This window comes from Mixophyes fleayi, chromosome 3, assembly GCF_038048845.1.
Source record: "Mixophyes fleayi isolate aMixFle1 chromosome 3, aMixFle1.hap1, whole genome shotgun sequence".
In the NCBI taxonomy this organism is placed as follows: Eukaryota; Metazoa; Chordata; class Amphibia; order Anura; family Limnodynastidae; genus Mixophyes; species Mixophyes fleayi.
Genome location: NC_134404.1, coordinates 16,502,138 through 16,525,944, shown reverse-complemented (window position 1 = coordinate 16,525,944; position 23,807 = coordinate 16,502,138). Strand labels below are relative to the sequence as shown.

Below are 23,807 nucleotides of genomic sequence, written 5' to 3'. Positions count from 1 at the left end.
ATTAAATATAGAACTGCTTGCTATAAGATTTGCATTATATTTGGCTACCGATCTACAAGTAAGTAAATCATTTAGATTTAATTTTAATACAGTCGCTTTCATTCCTCCAAGCATTGTGCCACTTTTCACTGTTTTGCATTTGTAAGAACACCTGATATTGTTAAGGAATAGCAATTATGTTTAACTGCAAGGGGCGGCCATATTACATTACATATATTTGGTTTTGAGTTACATAATGTTGTGCTTTGTCAATATATCCTGTATTTATTGTAAAATAATCTATACTGCAAATGATGTCTAGATTCAAGAAATAAATGGGTGTCAAATATTTTGATTTAATATTTAGAATATAGAATACTTACTTTGATACAATATGTATAACTAATACATAAAAGATGCATAACATGGACATAACAGGAAAGATTATTTAGGAACTTCATAAAAATAAATACCCCCCCCCCCCAGATAACTGTGGATACCTGTAAATCCTTGTCCTAATTCGATGTGTATACAAACATAAACAGTGACTAGAGATATTTAATTGTCACACTTTAGCTTTAATAATCATCTACATGTAATGCTATTTTAGTTCTACAGGGGCGCTAATTTATTTCTACATGGTAGTACTTAGCGTTTTATTGATAATTGGAGGCAGCAATATTTATTTTATTACTAATAGTGGTACAAATAATTAACTACTATCATACCCAGCGACCAGCGGTACCAGGAGGGGCCCAGAGCTATTCAGCATTGGCCCAAGTTCCATTATTAGGTTGGGATTGTTTGTTCAGGCCCCCTCCCCAGAGGAAAGATCCCCATGCTCTGTAGTAGTGGGTTCTTGCTCATTCAGTTTTATTATGTCCTTTGGCCTAAACCACATGCTGTTTAAGGGTTTGATTACTGCCACACGTCAGAAGCTATTTGAGTCTCAGCCTTCAAATTACAGAATAGTAGTAAGTCTTGTGGTTTGGTGCTGAAAACCACATCCGATGTGTGTCATTTTAAGCCGGTGCTTCGTATATATCTACCCCTAAATTTTGTCCTTTCAACTATAACCCATTGGAGTGATGCTGACTTGTATGTCCTCCACTTGTATCTCTTTAACTTAGGTGCACTACTTCAGAAACGTGTAACTCTGTTTTCAGCCTCTCTGTCAGCTAAATACCCATCGCCTCTTTTAGAAGCCTGTGGAAAATACCTCCCTTTGTCACTATATATATATATATATATATATATATATATATATATATATATATACACACACACACACACACACACACACACACACACACACACACACACATATATAGTGTTAATTTAACCATAATATGCTAATAATATTTTTCTTCCAGGATCATATAAATAAAGCATTGGGTTTCCCATATCTCAAACACTTGTCTTCACCATACACCTATGTGTGGAGTGCTTCGGTGTTCTGTGGGTTGATCTCTGTATTGGTCTTGCACTACATCCAAGGGTCTGCAAGGTTGCTGCTGAGGGAGGGGAAAGGGGTTGTGGAGGGGGTTGATGTTGGAATTTAAGGGGCACAAGAAACAATTGCTAAAGGACTCGGAAATAAATGTGTATGTTAGTGACAATAATAACTTTATAGGAGATATAAAGGGCAAGAAAAAAAGATAAAGAAATGAGGAAATATGGAATGAATGAAAGTGAGAAAGAATGTGGGGAAAGAAGAAAAGACGGGAAAAGAAGAGAAAAGGAGGGTGGAGACAGAGAAGAGGGAAAATATAGATAATAATAGTGTAATACAGAGGAGAAAGGGAGATCAGACCAGCGGTGGGCACGGTAAAAAACAAGTGAATCCAGTCTGTATAGGAGTAGTACTCTTTCTAAAGATGTTACTTAGATTACAATTTAGTGCCCATGACTTTTCACAATGAGTATGACGAGACAGTAGTTCTGCAATGTAATAGTTATGATTACAGGGATAATGAGGATAAATATTTATTATCTTCTCATTCTCAAATATAGCTCTAATCTAGCATGGAAAAAATGGGCAAATGTGCTCAGACAACCCGACATTGCTAAGTACAATGCTCAAGAAAATGAAGCAATGCTAGTGTTAGTGGTAATGAAGCAAATAACAGTAGTACTGATGCGTCCTCATCCAACATGTTTACAAAAAAAAAAAATTGTATGAATGACAAACAATTATATATTGTATACTTTGGAAAGCAATTTGTGTTTGCAGATTCTGGTGACATAATCTCACAAAATTTAATTCCATTAGATAACCTATTTTCAGAAATGGTTTCAAGCAGGGATGATATAGATGAAATGGTCATGTAACTAAATCCAGCTGCCAGTCAGCCGGCACATGATAAGCAGAAACAAAATTGCCTGCCCAATAAATCACATCTGCAAGTGCAACTCCCCCTATCTAGCATTTCTGTCTTTTCTGATGGTGTTTAGGGCGACAATGATGGAAATGTTGATCAGTCTCGAAAATATCAGTGCATATTAACTGAAAATAAATCATTCTCAGGCATTCATATTATCTGACCAAACCATTAATTCAATGCAGTGAACAAGTAACTAATTATTAATTTTAATACATGATGTAAACAAATAAGTATACTGTATGTATGTAATGCTTTCAATATTTAATATTATTCCCAGTATATAAGGCAGAGTAATTGTGTCTACTCTTATAGCTACTGAATACTTGTCTATGCACAAACAACAAGAATTTCCTGCTGTTCATAAGTGGTACTGTGCACTTTCCCATACATATAAAATAAGAGAAGATTCTGAGAATGACACCCAGTATATAGATATGTTATTATATTCTTATTTATTCCTTAATAATGAGCAGCACTGTGACCAACTGCAAAAGGCAGAGCAAGTACAGAGGAAGGAGGATACTTCTTCTCCCTCCCTGGTAGCTCTGCTCATGTTGTCTGCTTCTATGCTCTTAATCATGGCTGCTGGTGACATCTCTCCTAAACCTGCACCCTGTACAATCTCTATTCTCTGCTCACACTCCTCGCTCCATCCCCAACCTTCATGCAATTCCGCAAACCTTATCAACATATCTCCACTACCATCTCTTCTCTTCTCCTGTGCACTAGGGCATGCCAGATTTGTTTGTAACAAACTTGCATCCATTCATAATCTTTTAATTTCTAAATCCCTCAACCTACTTCCCATTACAGGATCTTGGCTTACCTCCTCTGAAACTACATCTTTTGCAGCTCTCTTATATGGGGGAATTCTCTCTCAGCCATACCACGAGACCCAGAAACAGACAGGGTGGTGGTGTAGGGATTCCACATTTTTCCAAGTTGCACCTTGCAAGTCATACCCTCTGACCCCTCACTCTCATTCACTTCCTTTGAAGTCCACACTATCTGTCTATTCTATCCTCTCTAACTTCGTGCTGCTGTCATTTATCGCCCCCAGGCTCAATTCTTTCCTATCCTTTGACCTAGATAGATAGATATATGTGTTCTTTCTGTGCACCTAAATGATTAGGGGAGGGTGTAGGGAATGCAGCCCAAATAGCTCTTGAAAACACCTACTATACTTCCACAAATAAGTAAATATAAACACAGAAAATCGGGATAAGGCGTAAAAGGGGAGGTCCCACTGTCTCTTCTACCACTAAACTTTTTTCACTTCCTTCTTTGCTCTCTCCCAATGGACCTCATCTCCCACCCACTGTGATGGACACTCCCTTGACCTTGTCTTCTCCTGCAACTGCTCTATCTCTAGTTTCATCAACTTTGCCTTCTCTTTACATCCTACTGCCTGCTTTCCTTCAGCCTCACCTTACCTCCTGCCCTCCCCTCTGCACCCAAATCCACACGTACACGACCTATGTACTCTTAACCCAATCCACTTCTTATCTTTACTAAAACAACTATTTTCTTCTGTGTCTGTATTGACCTGCCTAAATCAGGCCGCCTCTTTCTTCAACAAAACACTCACTTCACCCCCAGACAATGCAGTTTCAGCTACCACATACAGTCTCCGAGGATCCAAACCCCAACCACTGTACACCAAAGAGACCCACTAACTACAAAAGTGCTCCAGCACTGCAGAGCCCCACTGGAGAAAATCTCATTCCTATCCCGATTTCCTCCACTAAAAATCATTCTTTCATCTTACAGCACTGCCCTTTCAATTGCCAAACAAACATTCTTCAAATCTCTAATGTCCACCCAGTCTTCTAACCCATATCGCCTCTTTGCCACCTTCAACTCTCTTTTCTGCCCACCTACACCTCCTCCCCCTTCCACCCTCGTAGCCCCTGATTTTGCCACCTATTTCAAAGAAAACAAATTGACACCATTCTACAAGATATTTCCTCATGCCAAGTTATACAAACTCTACCCACTCTACCCGCCTTCACCTACACTCCCCACCCTTAATTCATTCTTTCACCCTACTTTAAACATGCACTTATCTCACCAATTCTAAAGAAACCATCTCTCGATCAGCCTCTTTCTCCAACTACGGCCTTATTTCTCTCTTCCCGTTTGCCTACAAACTAATTGAGCAATTACTGTACAAATGCCTATCTCACTTTCTTTCCACTCACTCCATTCTCGACTATCTGCAATCAAGCTTCCATCCCCAACATTTATCTGAAACTGCTCTCACAAAAGTGATCAATGATCTACTTACTGCAAACTCTAACGATCATTTCTCCATATTCATTCTTCTGTAATTCTCTGCTGCTTTTCAAACTGTTGATCACCCTCTTCTCCTACACACCCTTCACTCCATTGGCCTTAATGACAGAGTTCTTTCCTGGTTTACTTCCTACCTATCGAACCGCTCCTTTAGTGTTTCTACCCCTGCATATCATCCCGTCCACTCCCACTTTCCGTTGGGGTCCCACAAGGCTTGGCCTTTTACTTTTTTCATTAATCACCTCTTCTCTTGGAGCACTTGTTCACTCATTCTGCCTCCAGTACAACCTCTACCCTGATGACACCAAAATCTATATTTCTTCCCTTGGCCTCTCTCCTTCTGTACTATGTTGTTTAACCAATGGTCTTTCAGCTATCTCCACATGGATATCTCAACACTATCAAATGCTCAACGTATCCAAAACACCACCCTTTTTTACATCTTAAATCTCATATCAAAATACTCTTCCTCCCGCCCTCATAGATCTAACTCTGATCTACGCTTTGTCTCATCTCTGGTAACCACCTCTCATTTGTGCCTACCAGATTTCTCCAGTGCTGCACTCCACATATGGAATTCCCTACCATGCCCAATCAGGCTTTCCCACAGCCTTCAATGTTTAGATGTTCTCTAAAAACCCATCTCTTTTTTAAAGCTTACCTTATCCCTGATGATACTATTCACACTAATACACCCTCACAGTGGTCCCAATCTAAGTCACACTTGCGCAACTTGTCTCAGCTGTTCCCTCTTCCACTTAGAATGTAAGCTCTCTAATTGGCAGGGTCCTTCAAACCCTTTGTTTTCATGTCTACATTTATTTTGTGTCTAACATCTGTGATGTTTTTCAAGCAAACCTAATTAAGGTGAGAATGGGTCAGTGGATAGTCCTAGAGAATCTTGCAATAAGCCTGTGGCAGAATTTGTTGCACTATTCTAGCAATATATAAATGATGGATGATAAGTGCACAATGGGTGTTCTGGGTATAATGACATATTATTAATGAATCCATTGTCAAATAAATTTATCTAAATGGCTAGTATGGAATCTGGTAATAATTTATTTTATAATAACTCATCAGAGATGTTAGTCTTCAACAACTATACAACTGTATTTGGAGAAAGATAGTCCCTTTTTATTTGATGTAATCTGTGACTATGTCTTTGCGTAAGAGTAATAAATGCAAGATTACCGGCAATGAAAGCATTTGGCCAGCTCAAATGACCACTAAATAATCAGATATGGCCCATGAAGGTAAAATGTTAACCTGACATTTCTCTGCAACTCTCTAGGAAAGTCATATATTACTTTCACACTCCGTTAAACACAGCTGAAACCCCTCCATATCATTGGGACAGTGTCCTGATGGGATTTGATACAGGACATATCTGAAGATGCAGTCATCTGAGCTGCTGTCACATTACTGTCCCTGTCCCTGTGAGTTCAGCAATCCACATAGTGCATTTCTGCAGAGCAAGTCTGGCTAGATGTTACTCTTTGCCCGGTAAGTTAGAAAAACACCTCTCACCAAACATGCAAAAGAGTAAAAGAAAGTCTGGTTGACATGTTTACAAGGAGGAGGTGACGTAAGCAGAACGTGAAAGGGAACTCCCCTCTACCCAGGAACAGCGGGATCTGTGAGTGATAGAGCCGGTGATCCGGACCCGGACAGAAAACATCTCCTTACGGGCCCGTTTTATCTCTGAGTGAGGGTAAGAGTCCACCTTCACAAGAGAGTCTTGGATTGTACAGTAGATGTTTTTTATTGTTTTATCGGGATGTGCGCCCGTTGTTGAAATAAATGTATCTACGTTTTTACACATGGGGAATTTTCTTCCTTTTTCTATATTGGTACGGTGTACACTAAAACTGCAACTTTAAGAAAAAAGTCACTAACTGGACTTGTTTATCCGTTTTGAGTGTAAGTGTACATTTTATTTATTCAAACTTCCAGTTTTCTACACGGGGTGTTGCATGTTATATGGTATACTCCACCGGTGATTAGGGGAACCATAAAGAGTGCAACTGTTAAAAGCTTTTATTAAAGTTATTCTAAGACCCCATTTCTGGATGTTTTTTTCGTTTTATATTCCATGGACTGATATGAGAAACAAGTGAATTGGAAGTAAAGTGGAAAACCTCATCAGCATTGACTTTTTTATATGAGACTCTTTATGGACTTGTGCTTTATAGTGTACCAATAGCGCCATCTTGTTCCTTTAAATTTTGCATGTATCAGTACTCTGAGCACAGAAAGGGGATTTGTGCCAAAAGGATAAAGAGGCTGCATTTGGTTCTGTGCGCAGGGGCTTCCATTACATTAAGCTTTGTATGTTTACTTAAGTATAAATGTTCCAGTTATTTCATAAATATTATTCAGCTGGTTAATACACAGTATTAAAAGATAATTATGCATAGACATAATGATTGATACATGGGATAAAAAGGAAGTGGTAGTTCTCCGTCATTGGATTTCCATTATACAATTGAGCCTTGAAGTTACCATGAAATCAGTGCTGTGTTCTGGGCATATCTATATATTAATAGCATAAGTATGACTTTTATGAGTGACTTATTTCTAGTATGCCACTGACTGAGCAGGGCACTTCATATACCAAATTAAAGGTCTTGGTCTGTTTTCAGAATTACTTTGAAAAATGTCCGCCTATCATTTAGAGCAATGCAATATCATTGTCCTCTGGAAAATGTGACAGGCAATACACTTGAGCACCTCTTGGTTGCTCTGGAAACTGTGACAGTTAATGAACTCTCCCTGTGCACCTGGAACATATGACCTGCTGGGTTCTCTGGAAACTGTGGCAGTTATTTGCAGCCCTACTGAGTGACCTGGAACATGTGACCTGCTGGGTGGTCTGGAAACTGTGACAATTATTTGCAGCCACATACTGTATATCAGCTCGTTTCATCAGGACCATGCCCAGCAATGTAACTTCGATGGAAGAAGTTATATATATATTGTAGTGTATAAAGAAATTATTTAGTTCCTTTAATATAGTGATTGATAATATAGTTATTTATTCATTGTACTCCGTTGTTAAATTTTCTACATGTAATGTAGTGTATAAAAAAGTTATTGAATTCTGTTAATAAATTAATTTAGTCATTACATTTCAGTTTAATTTAAGGCAGTTATCGACATGTTTTTTCTAGTAGAGATTTATAATGGAACTATATATAAATCTAAATTGCATCTATTCTTTTTGTGGATCCTGAAGAGAGGATGCAGCTCCAGTATGATCTGGACAGTCTGATGGATATCTACCTGGAAAAAACACATTGTGGGAACCCAGAGACAAGGCTGTAATTAAGATTGTCTTGTTTAGATTTCTTTAATACTTATTGGTCGTGTGATGCCTGCTTATATGTATGCGCATAATTGATTTACTGCTTGATGAGTAACTGAGGGACCAAAGCATTTAAATATCCACTGCACAGGGGGGAAAAAAGTGTATTTTAGTTTGGGAAAAAGGCTCCTGTGTGAAAAGGACAAATCATTTTGAATACCAGGGCATAAAAGCCTAGACTCACAGAGAAGCCTGGTATCTTGAGGTTTATTTTATCACACAGGCAATCTTTTCTATATCCTGTTACCAGCCAAGCTGTTGATTTACATTGTCCGGCCATCCCATAGAAATATCGGTAGACAGATCCTCCAGTTACTCCTGAAGAAGTATAGGATCTCTGACACTGAGCTTTCAGCACAATGTACAGTCAAATTCACCTAACATCACTCCGATAGGTTATTATTGAAGGGGCAAAACTTAGGGGTAGCTTTACTAAACAGCGTTTGTGGATCCAGTGGGGTTTACAGCCCCAAATAACAAGATTTACTATCCTGTGATTTGGAGGTTGAAAACTAAAATTGCATCCAATGTTGAATGGTTTACAAGGTCAAACCGTATAAGGCCATATCAAGAGAAGAAGTGAGATGAATATATGACCTAGGCACATTATCACCAAAGGGCCTAAACCTAGATTTTGACCTTGGCACATTTTTGGAAAAATAGTTTACCTGAGGTGCCTATATATTTTCTGTTCCTCATATCCGAATAAGATTACTATTTATAACTATATCCTGATTTTTTTTTTATTAAGGGCATATTGATCAGACAGTTGGTTTTATTACATTTTTATGTACAGTAAAAACTTTTGGGACTTCAACTAGTTTTTAGTATTCTCTTTTATGCCAAGCTCTATGCCATGTTTAGTTCTTTAAAACTGTCTGTTTTCCATATACAGTTGAATGTATGAATGTATTACTATATTTTGAGTGTTGCATTGCTAGATTTAGTCATTACTAGCTTAGTTGATTTTAGTGGCTTCATTTCCATTGCTACGACTATTAGCTAGCTATTTCAACACAGTTTGATGTGTATGTCTCCTCTCTAATTACTCTTGCTAATTGACTAAGCAATCACAGCTAAAGTCTGATTATTCCAACTGTCAAAGGATCGTGGCAAAGACTATTTGAACAGACATCACTCTACACAAAGATATCCCTGAGAAAGCTCTTTCGAGTGAAACGCGTTGAATGTAGCTAAAAAAAATTCCACTCATCCATTCATTTCATTGAACTTATCCCCATGCGACACGAAGACAGCCGGCTCATTCTGTTGATGGACCGAAGCACTGCACACACACAGACTACAGCTAGATTAACCCCTAAGTGGCTGCAATATCCCTACTATAGCTGTAAGAGTATTCTTATACCTTTTGGATGTACAAGCGCTCTTATTTATACTACCCAAGTAATAGTGAATACTCTCATTTCTACTACAAACCAAGTCTACTCACTACCATTAGAATAACTTTATGGAAAAGGATTTAGACTATTTATTCCTGAACTATTGTTTGAATAATTGACTTTATTTTCATTGCTCACTCAATCCCTGCAGTATGAGTGAAGACCCACTTAAGACTTTGTTAGTTTTAGTACTGCTGAATATTATGCACATCCCATTGTCTCACTCCTCAGGCTTTTTTCTGATTTTGATGTATTTTGATCTATTTTGAATAGACAGTGCTGGACGTGGCGGAAGGGGGGCGGCATATTGTTGCAGTAAGCTCTGGAGGTAAGTGCTGACTGGAGGGGGGTGGGAGGTTGGGGAATATGGCAGATTATCACCCTGCATTGTTATGGGGGGGAGCTGCTGGATTTGAGAATGAGGGGCAGCTGTAGTTGCACCAGTCCTGCAGCCGGGTGAGGAGCTGGGCCCCTGGACTCCCGTGCTGTGTGTGGGGAGGAGATGGCTATTAACTAGAGATGCTCACTAACCCCTGTGAAGTGATTTTGGGTTTTGATCTGGATTAGCTGCATGTTTTGGTTTTGGCAAAACCGCCATCGTGTGTTTTGGATCTATTTTTTAGAAAAATTGCTAAAATCATTTATTGCTCCTACATTATATTAACCTCAATAACACTAATTTCAAGCCATTTGCAGTCAATTTTGACCACCTCACAGGTCACAATATTATTTTCATACACTTTCAAGCAAAGATTGCAGCAGTTCTTGCCAGTGATCAGAAGAAGGCCATTGTCATGCCTGGGCATAAGACCAAAAAATCCACCTCTTATGTGTGGAAATATTTTTACCTAAATTCTGACAACAATTGTTTAACCATTTGTAGCATTGTAAAGCCACAGTCCTCATCCATGTTACGCCATTTGAAGCAAATTTATGGAAAGCTCTTGGGAAAATCAGAAACTTTTGCTAAAAAATAACAGCAAGCAGTCCAGCATTAGCTACCTTCTCTCATCTAGATTCCAGAACCTGCAATCTACACCCCCAACACCTTCATCATCAATATCCTCACAAGTGATGGGAGTTAGTCCTGCACTAACCATGTATCATCTGAAGTTTTTTTGAGCATTAGTCCCGCTGCTGATGCTGCTGCTGGGGGTGGATTTTTAACCCAGAAGAAGACTACTAGTAGTTTACAACAATTGACTTTTAAGCAATCCTTTGCAAGAGGAAGAAAGTAAGAAAGCTCTCACCCAGTCGCAAAGCGGATCACAGACGCCATGGGGAGTATGCTAGTATTAGATCTGCGTCCAATATCCACTATTAATGCAGCTGGTGTTAGACAATTACTTGAGGTCTTGTGTCCCCGTTACCAAATTCCATCATGACACCATTTTACTAGAAAGCTATTCCTCACCTCTACCAGAAGGTTCATAAAAATGTAATTATTGGGCTACAAACTGCCATTCTACCCACTGTACACTTAACCACAGATATATGGACAAGCGGAACTTGGCAAACTAAAGATTATATGATTGTGACAGCCCACTGGGTCTGTGATTCGCCTTCACCAGCAGGAACATCAGCAGCATGTACGTCACATTTTTCTAAGGCAGGCTACTCTGTGTATCATCTGCTTCACGAAAAGGCATATTATTAATATTATTGTTATTATTGTTATTATCGTAGATTTGTAAGGCACCGCAGTGCTCCACAGCGCCGTACAGTAGGGAAGACAAGGACATACATAAAACAAGACATACGTAGAACAAAACCAGACAAGGCAGACAAAATGAATAGAGACATGAAAACAAAGGGTATCATTACAGAGCTTACATTCTAAAGGGAAGTGGGCACAGCTGAAACAAGAGGATCGAGTATGGCTCAGAGTGGAGATTGGGATAGTTGTGAGGGTGCATTAGTGTGAATAGTGTTATTGAGGATAATGTTAAATCTAAAAAAGAGATGGGTTTTCAAAGAACATCTAAAGATTTGAAGGCTGGGGGAAAGTCTGATGGAGCGTGGTAGGAATTTCCATAAGTAGGGAGCAGTACGGAAGAAGTCTTGAAGGCGGGAGTGAGAGGTGGTTATCAGACACGAGAAAATGTGCAGGTCAGGGGTAATACCACTGACAACCTGTTTTAAAAACTAAGGGATGTCATTGCAACATGTTTTATCCTGCTTCGACTCTCCTGAGGATATGTGATTTCTAATAATGCCACCAATTTTGTTAGAGCATTACAGAAGGAGGAATTCCATCACATTTCCTGTTTTGCTCACACAATCAACTTAGCGATACAGAACTTTTTAAAAAATGACAGTGACATACAATTTGTCCCGAAATATTTAGGGTAATTTTCTGGATTGTGCAACAGCATGTAGGAGAATGCAGCAGCTGCAAGAAGACTAGAATTTGAGGGGGAATGTACTTTAGTCCAGCGAAGTAGTCACTTGTGCAGAAAGTGCAGATACAGTTAGCTTGAGTCAAGTGATTGCCCTAATTAGACTTTTTGAGAAGCAGCTCGAGAAATTGAAGTAGGAAATTAAACAAAGCAAATCCACTAACTATATTGTTATTGTAGATTAGGGGCCTGATTCATTAAGCATCTTAACTCAAGAAACTTCTTATTTCAATATCCAGGACAAAACCATGTTACAATGCAAGGGGTGCAAATTAGTATTCTGTTTTGCACATAAGTTAAATACTGACTGTTTTTTCATGCAATTTTAAAAGAACTAACAATTAAGTAAATATATATTTTTTTCATTTTAATATATAAAGAATACTCTGCAAGTGCATCTTAACAAAATGAGTCCTGTCTTGTACGATTGCACATGGTTTGAATAAGTCCTAATGATGACACCTCCCTGTTAAAGGATAAGAGATATAATGAATCTGAATATTTAACAGGTAAGAGGAGATGAGCGTTTAGCAAGGGATAAAAGGAGACTGGTTCATGAGCATCTGTGGGCTCATTGATCTGTATGTCTTGTAACCTGTAACCTCTACTAACTAATAATTAAAATATCAATTTTAGACAATAAAATTAACCTATATATCAAATAAGATCTGAAATGTTTTTTCGAAAAATATTTTTCATATACAAGCAGAATCCTATTCACTGACGGACATCAGTATAATTAATGCCCAAAGTTGTTTTCCTTTTTGGTAGAGTAGCACTTCATTCATTCGTTTCATACTGCCATTACTTATAACATAGGGCCTGATTCATTAAGGAACTTAAATTAAGAAGTTTCTTATTTAAGTCTCCTGGACAAAACCATGTTACAATGCAAGGGGTGAAAATGAGTTTTCTGTTTTGCACATAAGTTAAATACTGACTGTTTTTTCATGTAGCACACACATACTTGATAGCTTATTTGTACACTGAAATGTAAAGTTGATATTTGTGTGCTACATGAAAAAACAGTCAGTATATGTGCAAAACAGAAAACTCATTTTCACCCCTTGCATTGTAACATGGTTTTGTCCAGGAGACTTAAATAAGAAACTTCTTAATGTAAGTTCCTTAATGAATCAGGCCCATAGGGTATGCTTTCTTCCTTTTTGGGACACAAATGATTTAATGAAGAGTGGCGACTCAGAAAACTGAGAGCTTGGCACCTGAGAATGTCACATGGAATCCAACTTCGTCGCTATTCTTAAATTTGTACTTTTGTCCTTTGGTTTTGGTTACTTCTTTGTTCCTTTTTGAACTGAAGTTCTCCTGTATTCTGTGGAATTACCTATTACCTGCAAATGTCCAGGTATCGCTTCGATCAAGAAAACCTTAAAACTCTTCTTTCTTTTCTCATGTTCTTGTGACTTTAACTTACATCTCCTGGCTGTGGTCACAACAACTAGGTTGAAAGATTCAATTTAAACAGATATATCAGGGGCAAATGCAGGATTTCTAGAGGGTAGTTTCCATTCCACACTGCAACAGGCAATGGTAGCCAACTGTCCTGATTCTGGTGGGGCAGTCCCAATTTTATGTGACTGTCCTGCTCAGTCAGGATTTTGTTCCAACTGCAAGCTTCGTTGGGATGGATGTCCTGCTACACACTGTACTTGTTATTAAGGGTGAGTTGCTTGTATCTAACTGTAGTACATATTGCTTGCCCTTAATGAGCTGTACAGTGTAAAGCAGGACATACATCCCAACTATTGTTGCAGTCAGGACAAATTACTAACTGAGCAGGCTAGTCACATACAATCAGAACTGTAGTCATCAGAATCAGGACAGTTGGCAGGCAGTGCTGCACTCTCCTACCTGTCCTTATAGTTTTAACTACCTGCGTCTGCTGGTCTCTGATGCTTGGATGCTGCTTGTCTGGTTCCTGGAATGTTGGAGCCCTTTTTGGTAGAAAGGGAGATACATAAATTATGGAAAGTCTAGCAGTGAATAAGCCCATTTAGGCCTCCCTCCCCTATGTATATCTACACACATACTTATATCACATCACTCTAGTGCCTTGGTTTATGAAAATAGTGACGGCCGGTCAGTCTGACACGGTGAATTCATGATACGAAAACCATTAACAATGGTGTATGAGATATAATAAATTATAATGACCAAAGCGATAATGACAATATGTAAAACACAGTGTTTATTTGATTTAGTAACTACTAATCTCCTCTTTGTCTATACCACGGCTGGCTAAATTAGTACTGACAGGCTGCTAAACCAGTATAGTGCTGCCAGCAAGATCGAAATATACTTTCGCCACCCATATAAGTATTTCCAGTTAAAAGCAATTATTAACTCCTCACTGCGTAACACAGCTGGCAAAATCTACATGGATAACCCACAGAATCAATATAGTGTTGCCAATAAAACCGGCTCTTATCTCGATCATTAATATTAAAGTGATAACTGTGTATAACTGAGAGTAATATAAAAGTGATAACTGTAAATTGCCGAGAATAACCTATCTGAAATAAATGATTACGTATGGGAACATGGAATAACTGATGCAATGATGTAAATTAAGAATTAGACATGAAAAAATGTAGTCAGACAGTGGAACTACCATTGGTGTGGCAGGTGCCACGGAGATACTGGGGCCCGCTGCATGACAGATGCAGAGGGTCAAGGGCCCCAGTTCCCTCCTCTCCACCTCCCTGCCCCAGGGCCCACAGCTCTCTCCGCCTCTGTAGTCAGGGGCATAATTAACGACACTACATCTTTTATTAATGATTTGGTTTTGACAACTACAATAACAAAAGGCTCAACGGCTTTTGTGAATCTGTTAGATCAGGTTATATATAATATAGCAATTGACTAGTTACAATAAAGAAAACTGAATATATTCTCCAAGGGCTCATTTTAGAATTTTTTATATTTCGCTTGCGTTTTAATATAATTAAATAAAGGCTATATTTTATATTCACTTATTGATCAATGAAGCTTCCTGTGACTAGATCACTGATAAATAACTTTTGGTATGAATTCATTTAAAACGCTGATTTATATAAGTTGCCAATGCACTTATTTTTGATATTGTGTATATTGTGAGATAGGAAATCGTTATCTCTGAGACCACGGTAGAAAAGTTGGTTTTTCTGTTTACCCTTGCTAAAGGAAATACCTTATTTCTGATGTATACCTGATACAATAAGTCTTTGTTTTGAAAGCCTTTTGCATATCTTAGTGCAAGGAAATGCATTCATGTCTAAGGTATATGTTTGATTTCTGATAAGCATTTGTAAGTCTGTTGTGTAGTGTAGAGGATGTCCTCATTACGGCTAATTAAGTCTATTCAATGTGAGTGACCAACACTTGAATGCACAACAGGAAGGCTGTTACCTGAGTGCAGGTCCTGTTAGACAGACAGGAACACTAAACAATGGAGACAGAACATCTGAAGGGGGGATGTGGAAGTTAAATTGTGTTAGATGCAAAACTAGATTACACTCCTGAGATCTGATGGAAATTAAGTTGATATGGAAGTTCAATTATTAGATGTAAAATTAGATTACATCCTGAGATCTGAGGGAATATTCTAGACGGGCTGGAGCCAGCTAGGTCCAAGGGGCTGACTTACCTCTACTAGGAGTTATGTCAGAACTGTATAAAAGGTGAGCTGTGTAAGCATGTAATGTTTTCTTCTGATGTTCCATCTGACCTGACCACTGATACCTTAAATCAGTGGAACTGTCCTTGTCAGGACACTTGAGCAATAATCATCATTCATTCATTACACAGGGAGTTAAACAGCAGGTAATCGGTTAGCGTAGGTTTACAGAAATGAGCACAGGAGTCAGGTGGTAAGCAACCTGTTGCTCTGACACAGCTTAGCATCAGAGCATTTCTTTAATACAGGAGGAGAAGGGATTTCATAATCCCCGCCCAGAGATCATGTGACTGGAGCCCTGCCGCGCACCCGGAAGTGCCGCATGGCTGACAGGAGTGAGGAGAAGGTAAGTTTTTCTTACACCCAGAGTTATCCAAAGCTTCCCCGGAGGGGGGGGGGGGGCTGGTACTTCAGCCCTCTGACAACAAGAGGAGAGGGTAGCCCATAAAGAGGCTATATCCAAAACTCGTTCAAGCAAACAAAAAATAAAACAAACTGGAATTTGTGCACAGTCACCTCGAGCTCCAAACACCACCGGCCTTCCGGCATCAGACCAAGGAGACCTGCCTTTTCAGGGTGTACCGAACCAACCGTACTATGTCAGATACTACACTTGAGCTTAGCCAAAAGGACAAATCAAGATTGACATTTTAATCTCAAACTGCATTTAGACAATTTAGGCCTGATTCATTAAGGAGCATAAAGCAAAACAAAATGAGTAACTTTGCACCTTGGAAAAACCATGTCTTATTGGGGGGAGAGGTAAAATTAAAATGTGAGGACAGATTTATAGTTGGAGTAGTGCATGTCCTATATCATTTTTACATTTCAGTGTACAAATAAGCTATCAAGTATCTGTGTGCTACATGAAAAAACAGCCAATATTTAACTTGTCTGCAAAATAAAAATAATAATTTGCACCCCTTGCATTGTAACATGGAAACCTACTCTTTTTATTGCCTTACTTTCCTTAATGAATCAGGCCCTTTTTTTGTGCACACTGCTGTGTCTCTAGGGATTGTATCATTTATAAAACTGCCATGTATTTGTGCTGCTACTCTGTCAATAATTTTAGCCAGCCAGCTCATTACACATCACATAATTTTACCTATTTTCATAATTTTTAATTGAATCTAGATCCAAAATCAAAGCCAAGATCTTTTTAGGAATTTTGGGCATAGTCTGTAACAAAACCAAAACACGAAGATGTTTTAGAACCAAAACCACTTCCAAAACCAAAACATGGGGGTATATATAAGTTTTTATTCATTTTTCACAGAGGCATTTAAAAAAAATAAGTTATTAAAATCATTTAAATGAATCTATAGTCACCCAAGTATCCACATATATACACAGCCACACACAGTACATGTGTTTTACCTGAATTTACTGTAGGTGTGAAAGTTGTTTATTGGGGGGTGGTCTGCAGTACAGTAAGTACATACAGAGCCAAGAGAGGACACCCACTAATACCTAATTGCACAGTTATTTATAGGAGGAGACACACAGTTATACAAACACAATTGGCGCTTGTATGTAAAACTGATTGTAATATCGGATGTGGGTGTGTAGGAATTCTAATAATAATATGATACTGTTCCTGTGGATTTTTACTAGACCTGTGGTACATAAAACACATTCTAATGTAATAATCGTGGTATTAGCAATTATTATTATTATCGTTTATTTGTAAGGTGCCACAAGGTTTCCGCAGCGCCGTACATGGTACAAACAGTAGACTATACAGAGTAAGACAGTACAGAAAAATAATCACAAAGTACCAGTACTTTAGAAACTCCAGGCAGGCAGATACAGTAGAGACGGAGCGGAAGAACAGGTAGGGAGACAGGAGGGAACATGGGCCCTGCTCATACGAGCTTACATCCTAAGGGAGGGTAAACAGAATCAGGTACATAAGGGAGCCAGTGAAGCAACGGGGAGAGAGAAAGGGGGCAGGGGAGAACCAGAAGAGGTGAGAGGTTAAGTGGATGGTTGGTAGGCCTTAAGGAACAGGGGAGTTTTAAGAGCCCGCTTGAAGGAGCACAGATTGGGTGAGAGACGAATGGAGCGAGGGAGGTCGTTCCAGTGAAAGGGGGCAGCACGGGAGAAGTCTTGGATTCTAGAGTGGAATCCAAGCAATGTGGCCCCCATGCATTGTTACTAGAGATGAGCGCACTCGGATTTCTGAAATCCGAGCCCACCCGAACGTTGCCGATCCGAGTCGGATCCGAGACAGATCCGGGTATTGGCGCCAAATTCAAATCTGAAACTGAGGCTCTGACTCATAATCCCGTTGTCGGATCTCGCGATACTCGGATCCTATAAATTCCCCGCTAGTCGCCGCCATCTTCACTCGGGCATTGATCAGGGTAGAGGGAGGGTGTGTTAGGTGGTCCTCTGTCCTGGTAGATCTCGTGCTGTGCTGTTTAGTTCTGTGCTGTGCTGTTTAGTTCTGTGCTGTGCTGTGCTGTGCTGTGTTCTGCAGTATCAGTCCAGTGGTGCTGTGTGCTGTGCTCTGTCCTTCTGAGGTCAGTGGTGCTGCTGGGTCCTGTGCTGTGTCCTGTTCAGTCCAGTGGTGCTGTGTCCTGTGCTCTGTGCTTCTAAGGGCATAGTTATTTCCCCAATATTCCCCTGTGTTTAAAAAAATAAAAAAAAGTTATTTAAAAAAATACCAAAAACTAATTTAATTTTTTTTAATTACCACAAAATTTGCACAACCAATCCTGCAGTATAAGCCCATTGGTACTGCAATATTACCAAGTTCACACATTCAGCAGTAAAAGTCCAGTGGTACTGCAATATTACAAAGTTCACACATTCTGCAGTATCAGTCCAGTGGTGCTGTGTCCTGTGCTCTGTCCTGCTGAGTTCCGTAGTGCTGCTGGGTCCTGTGCCGTGTCCTGTTCAGTCCAGTGGTGCTGTGTCCTGTGCTCTGTGCTTCTAAGGGCATAGTTATTTCCCCATTATTCCCAAGTTTTTAAAAAATAAAAAAAAAGTAAAAAAAAATTAAAAATTAAAAATTAAAAAAAATATATATAATTATAACCAAATTTGCAAAACCAATCTAGCAGTATAAGTCCATTGGTACTGCAATATTACAAAGTTCACACATTCTGCAGTATCAGTCCATTGGTGCTGTGTCCTGTGCTCTGTCCTGCTGAGTTCCGTAGTGCTGCTGGGTCCTGTGCCGTGTCCTGTTCAGTCCAGTGGTGCTGTGTCCTGTGCTCTGTGCTTCTAAGGGCATAGTTATTTCCCCATTATTCCCAAGTTTTTAAAAAATAAAAAAAAAGTAAAAAAAAATTAAAAATTAAAAATTAAAAAAAATATATATAATTATAACCAAATTTGCAAAACCAATCTAGCAGTATAAGTCCATTGGTACTGCAATATTACAAAGTTCACACATTCTGCAGTATCAGTCCATTGGTGCTGTGTCCTGTGCTCTGTCCTGCTGAGTTCCGTAGTGCTGCTGGGTCCTGTGCCGTGTCCTGTTCAGTCCAGTGGTGCTGTGTCCTGTGCTCTGTGCTTCTAAGGGCATAGTTATTTCCCCATTATTCCCAAGTTTTAAAAAAATAAAAAAAAAGTAAAAAAAAATAAAAATAAATAAATAAAAAAAAAATATATAATTATAACAAAATTTGCAAAACCAATCCAGCAGTATAAGTCCATTGGTACTGCAATATTACCAAGTTCACACATTCTGCAGTATCTTGTGCTACATATAATGGAGACCAAAAATTTGGAGGATAAAGTAGGGAAAGATCAAGACCCACTTCCTCTTAATGCTGAAGCTGCTGCCACTAGTCATGACATAGACGATGAAATGCCATCAACGTCGTCTGGCAAGCACGATGCCCAATCTCCTAGTACAGGGCATGTAAAATCCAAAAAGCCCAAGTTCTCAAAAAACAGCAAAAAGAGAAACTTAAAATCATCTGAGGAGAAACGTAAAGTTGGCAATATGCCATTTACGACACGTAGTGGCAAGGAACGGCTTAGGCCCTGGCCCGTGTTCATGACTAGTGGTCCAGCTTCACCCAAGGATCTAAGCCCTCCCCCCCCCCCTACAAAAAATTTAAGAGAGTTATGCTGTCAGCAACAACAACAAAACAGCAAAGAACTCTGCCTTCTAAACAGATGACATCACAAATCCCCAAGGCGAGTCCAAGGGTGTTGTTGGTTGTGAACCCTGACCTTCCCATCACTGTACGGGAAGAGGTGACTCCATCCAGCATTTGCAGCACGCCCTCTGCATATGCTGGAAGGATCAGCCACAGTCCAGTTACAGATTTGGCTAATGAAGGTGTGAATGTTGTACACTGGGAGGAGGATATTGATGTAGCTGGCGCTGAGGAGGATGTTGATGATTATGATGCAGACAGATACCAAATTGCCTTTCTCAATTTCTATTTATATTCTAGATTATATAACGGCTGAAAAGTTTTCTGTTTTACTCCTAGTGGAGAGGGGATCTGATGCAGACAGATACCAAACTGCCTTTGTCCATTTCTTTGTATATTTGAATTTCTAGTTCTACAGTCTATGCAGGCTGCTTTATTTATATTCAACTACAAGTGTAGGGCGGGGGGGGGGGGGCATAGATAGCCACCAAAGTAACGTGGTCCATTTAATTTCACTTTCTTGCTCCTCAGTCTGTGCAGCCTGCTTTTTTTTATCTTCAAAGTATTTATATTTACAAGCCTTGCAATCTAAATTAACTAGAGGTAGTGACGTGGTAGAACTCCAAAAGGCAGTTTGGAAGCCCCTGTACAAACTGGCTCTATTTTTTAACTGAGTTGTCCCCCCTCCAGTGTGTACTCGGAAAGAGTTTTTAGTGCAGCGGGGAACCTGGTCAGTGAGCGGCGAAGGAGGTTGCTTCCTCACAACGTTGAAAAAATGATGTTTATAAAAATGAATAATCAATTCCTCAATGAAGTACAGCACTGCCCTCCAGACAGTACAGAGGGACTGTGGTTGTGGAGTCCAGCGGGGACGAATTGATAATGTGTGAGGAGGAGGAAGTACACACTGTAGGGGGAGAGGAATCAGAGGTTGAGGATGAGGACGACATCTTTCCTCAGTAGAGCCTGTTTAGTTTGTACAGGGAGAGATGAATTGTTTTATTGGTGTGGGGGCCCAAACAAACCAATCATTTCAGCCACAGTTGTTTGGTAGGCCCTGTCGCTGAAATGATTGGTTTGTTAAAGTGTGCATGTCCTATTTCAACAACATAAGGGTGGGTGGGAGGGCCCAAGGACAATTCCATCTTGCAACTTTTTTTTTGGCATTATGTGACCATTCAACAGTCGTTTGCCATGTTCAAAAAGTAAAAGAAAATGCCAACAAATTCAATAAATTAAATCAAAAGTTAAATGCCCTGTCATTATTTAAAACAAGAGGTTTTGACGTGCTAGAATTAGTGTAGTGTTAATATGTTATAAACACTACACTTGGAAATTGGAGGAGGTAATGTGGCCCCGGTATCAAATTGGGTACCGGGGCCACCCCACTACGCAGTCCAGATACTTGTTTGGGGGAATGCAGACCAGTTGAGGGTGTATTTATTTTATTGTGGCCCCGGTATCAAATTGGGTACCGGGGCCACACCACTACGCAGTCCAGATACTTGTTTGGTGGAATTCAGACCAGTTGAGGGTGTATTTATTTTATTGTGGCCCCGGTATCAAAATGGGTACCGGGGCCACCCCACTACGCAGTCCAGATACTTGTTTGGTGGAATTCAGACCAGTTGAGGGTTTTATTATTATATTGTGGGGACCACTCTATCTATACCACACTACAACTCTATACCACTCTATTTAATACTTTAATTCTATTTAATACTTTAATTCTATTACTAATTACCATAAAGAGGAACTGCCGCTTCTATTTAATACTTTAATTCTATTAGTAGTTACCATAAAGAGGAACAAAATAAACCAATTTTACCAAAAGTATAATATGACTTAGACTTACAAACACTACACTTGAAAGATGGTGCCTTTAAATGAAAAAGTCAGTCTTCATTGCACGACTTTGTGCAACAGGGACAGTTTTTTGGTTTACAAAGTCAACCAATAACACTTCGACCCTGTCTGTCTTTAACATACTTGATGGGATCTCAATGACGAATTGTCTGTACCATGTTTGGAGGAGGTATTGTGGCCCCGGTACCAAATTGGGTACCGGGGCCACTCCACTATGCAGTCCAGATAGAGGTGTATCAGATATTAAACAACGTTGACTGTTGCTGCAAAAATTTTAAATAATATTGTGGGGAACACTACACTACGCAGTCCATAAACTTTTTGGGTGGAATTCAGACCTGTGTAGGGTTTTTTAATAATATTGTGGTGACCCACTCCTCTACGCAGTCCAGGTATATTTATTGGTGCGAATCATACAAGTTCAGGGTTTTTAATATATATTGTGGTGACCCACTCCTCTACGCAGTCCAGGTACATTTATTGGTGCGAATCATACAAATTCAGGGTTTTTAATATATATTGTGGTGACCCACTCCTCTACGCAGTCCAGGTACATTTATTGCTGCGAATCATACAAGTTGATGGTTTTCTTATTATATATATTGTGGTGACCCACTACTCTACGCAGTCCAGATACATTTATTGCTGCGAATCATACAAGTTCAGGGTTTTTAATATATATTGTGGTGACCCACTCCTCTACGCAGTCCAGATACATTTATTGCTGCGAATCATACAAGTTCAGGGTTTTTAATTTATATTGTGGTGACCCACTCCTCTACGCAGTCCAGGTACATTTATTGGTGCGAATCATACAAATTCAGGGTTTTTAATATATATTGTGGTGACCCACTCCTCTACGCAGTCCAGGTACATTTATTGCTGCGAATCATACAAGTTGATGGTTTTCTTATTATATATATTGTGGTGACCCACTCCTCTACGCAGTCCAGGTACATTTATTGCTGCGAATCATACAAGTTGATGGTTTTCTTATTATATATATTGTGGTGACCCACTACTCTACGCAGTCCAGATACATTTATTGCTGCGAATCATAAAAGTTCAGGGTTTTTAATATATATTGTGGTGACCCACTCCTCTACGCAGTCCAGGTACATTTATTGGTGCGATTCATACAAGTTGGTGGTTTTCTTATTATATATATTGTGGTGACCCACTTCTCTACGCAGTCCAGGTACATTTATTGGTGCGAATCATACAAGTTGGTGGTTTTCTTATTATATATATTGTGGTGACCCACTCCTCTACGCAGTCCAGGTACATTTATTGGTGCGATTCATAAAAGTTCAGGGTTTTTAATATATATTGTGGTGACCCACTCCTCTACGCAGTCCAGAAAGATACCTCGTTGCAACGTTTTGGACTAATAACTATATTTTGAGGTGTTCAGAATACACTGTAAATTAGTGGAAATGCTTGTTATTGAATGTTATTGAGGTTAATAATAGCGTAGGAGTGAAAATAAGCCCAAAAACTTGATTTTTAAACTTTTTATGTTTTTTTCAAAAAAAATCCGAATCCAAAACCTTAAATCCGAACCGAGACCTTTCGTCAAGTGTTTTGCGAGACAAATCCGAACCCCAAAAAAATGAAAATCCGGATCCAAAACACAAAACACGAGACCTCAAAAGTCGCCGGTGCACATCCCTAATTGTTACTGAACGTATTTGTCATAGATCTATTAATCGCATGGGTTTTATAAATAGGTTGATTTATATTAGTGATTTAATTTCCAACGGTTGTGTAATAAAGTTTTCTGCAGGGATTCAGGTGGATAATCAATTGCCAGTCTTTGATTGTCTGGTTGAAATATAAGTGCTTAGTGGAATGGATCACCTTAGACGTCCGCTGATGAAACATGGCAGGTCTGTAATGAAAACCACAGTGCCATCGACTGCTATATTATTTACGTCTTTGGATTTGATCTTGCAAGCAGCAATCTTCTTCTTTGGTAAAGAGCGTAACAGCTGCTACACCTCAGACCTTCTCTGTATCGTTGTGGAATCTTGCCTTCGCCGTCCAGATTGTGGATTGGTAATTATAACCCACCTGAGAACAGGTTGAGACTGCGGCTATCTGTTTACAAATACGGAGCTTATCTCTGCTAATTGAGCGCTTATAATCTTACCATACTTTATCTTTATGATTCCTGTATTCAAACAGTCTATGCTTTTACATCTGAGGGTTGTTTGAGATTATTATTACTTACTTACCAATATGGAAATTGCCTCTCTCTAACTGAACGCTTTATGTCTTTGCCAGCTCTGATCTATACAAGCCCGTATCTAAAAAAGAC

At 39.3% G+C, this 23,807-nt stretch overlaps 1 protein-coding gene across 1 annotated transcript in view; it reads left to right on the top strand.

The window, feature by feature from the left end:
- Positions 1–23,807, top strand: part of LOC142143079 (equistatin-like) — a 50,790-nt gene continuing 26,983 nt past the window's right edge. The window contains exon 1 of the mRNA XM_075200794.1: positions 1–58. The gene's annotated coding sequence lies outside the window, so the exon portion shown is untranslated. The remainder of the gene's footprint in view (positions 59–23,807) is intronic.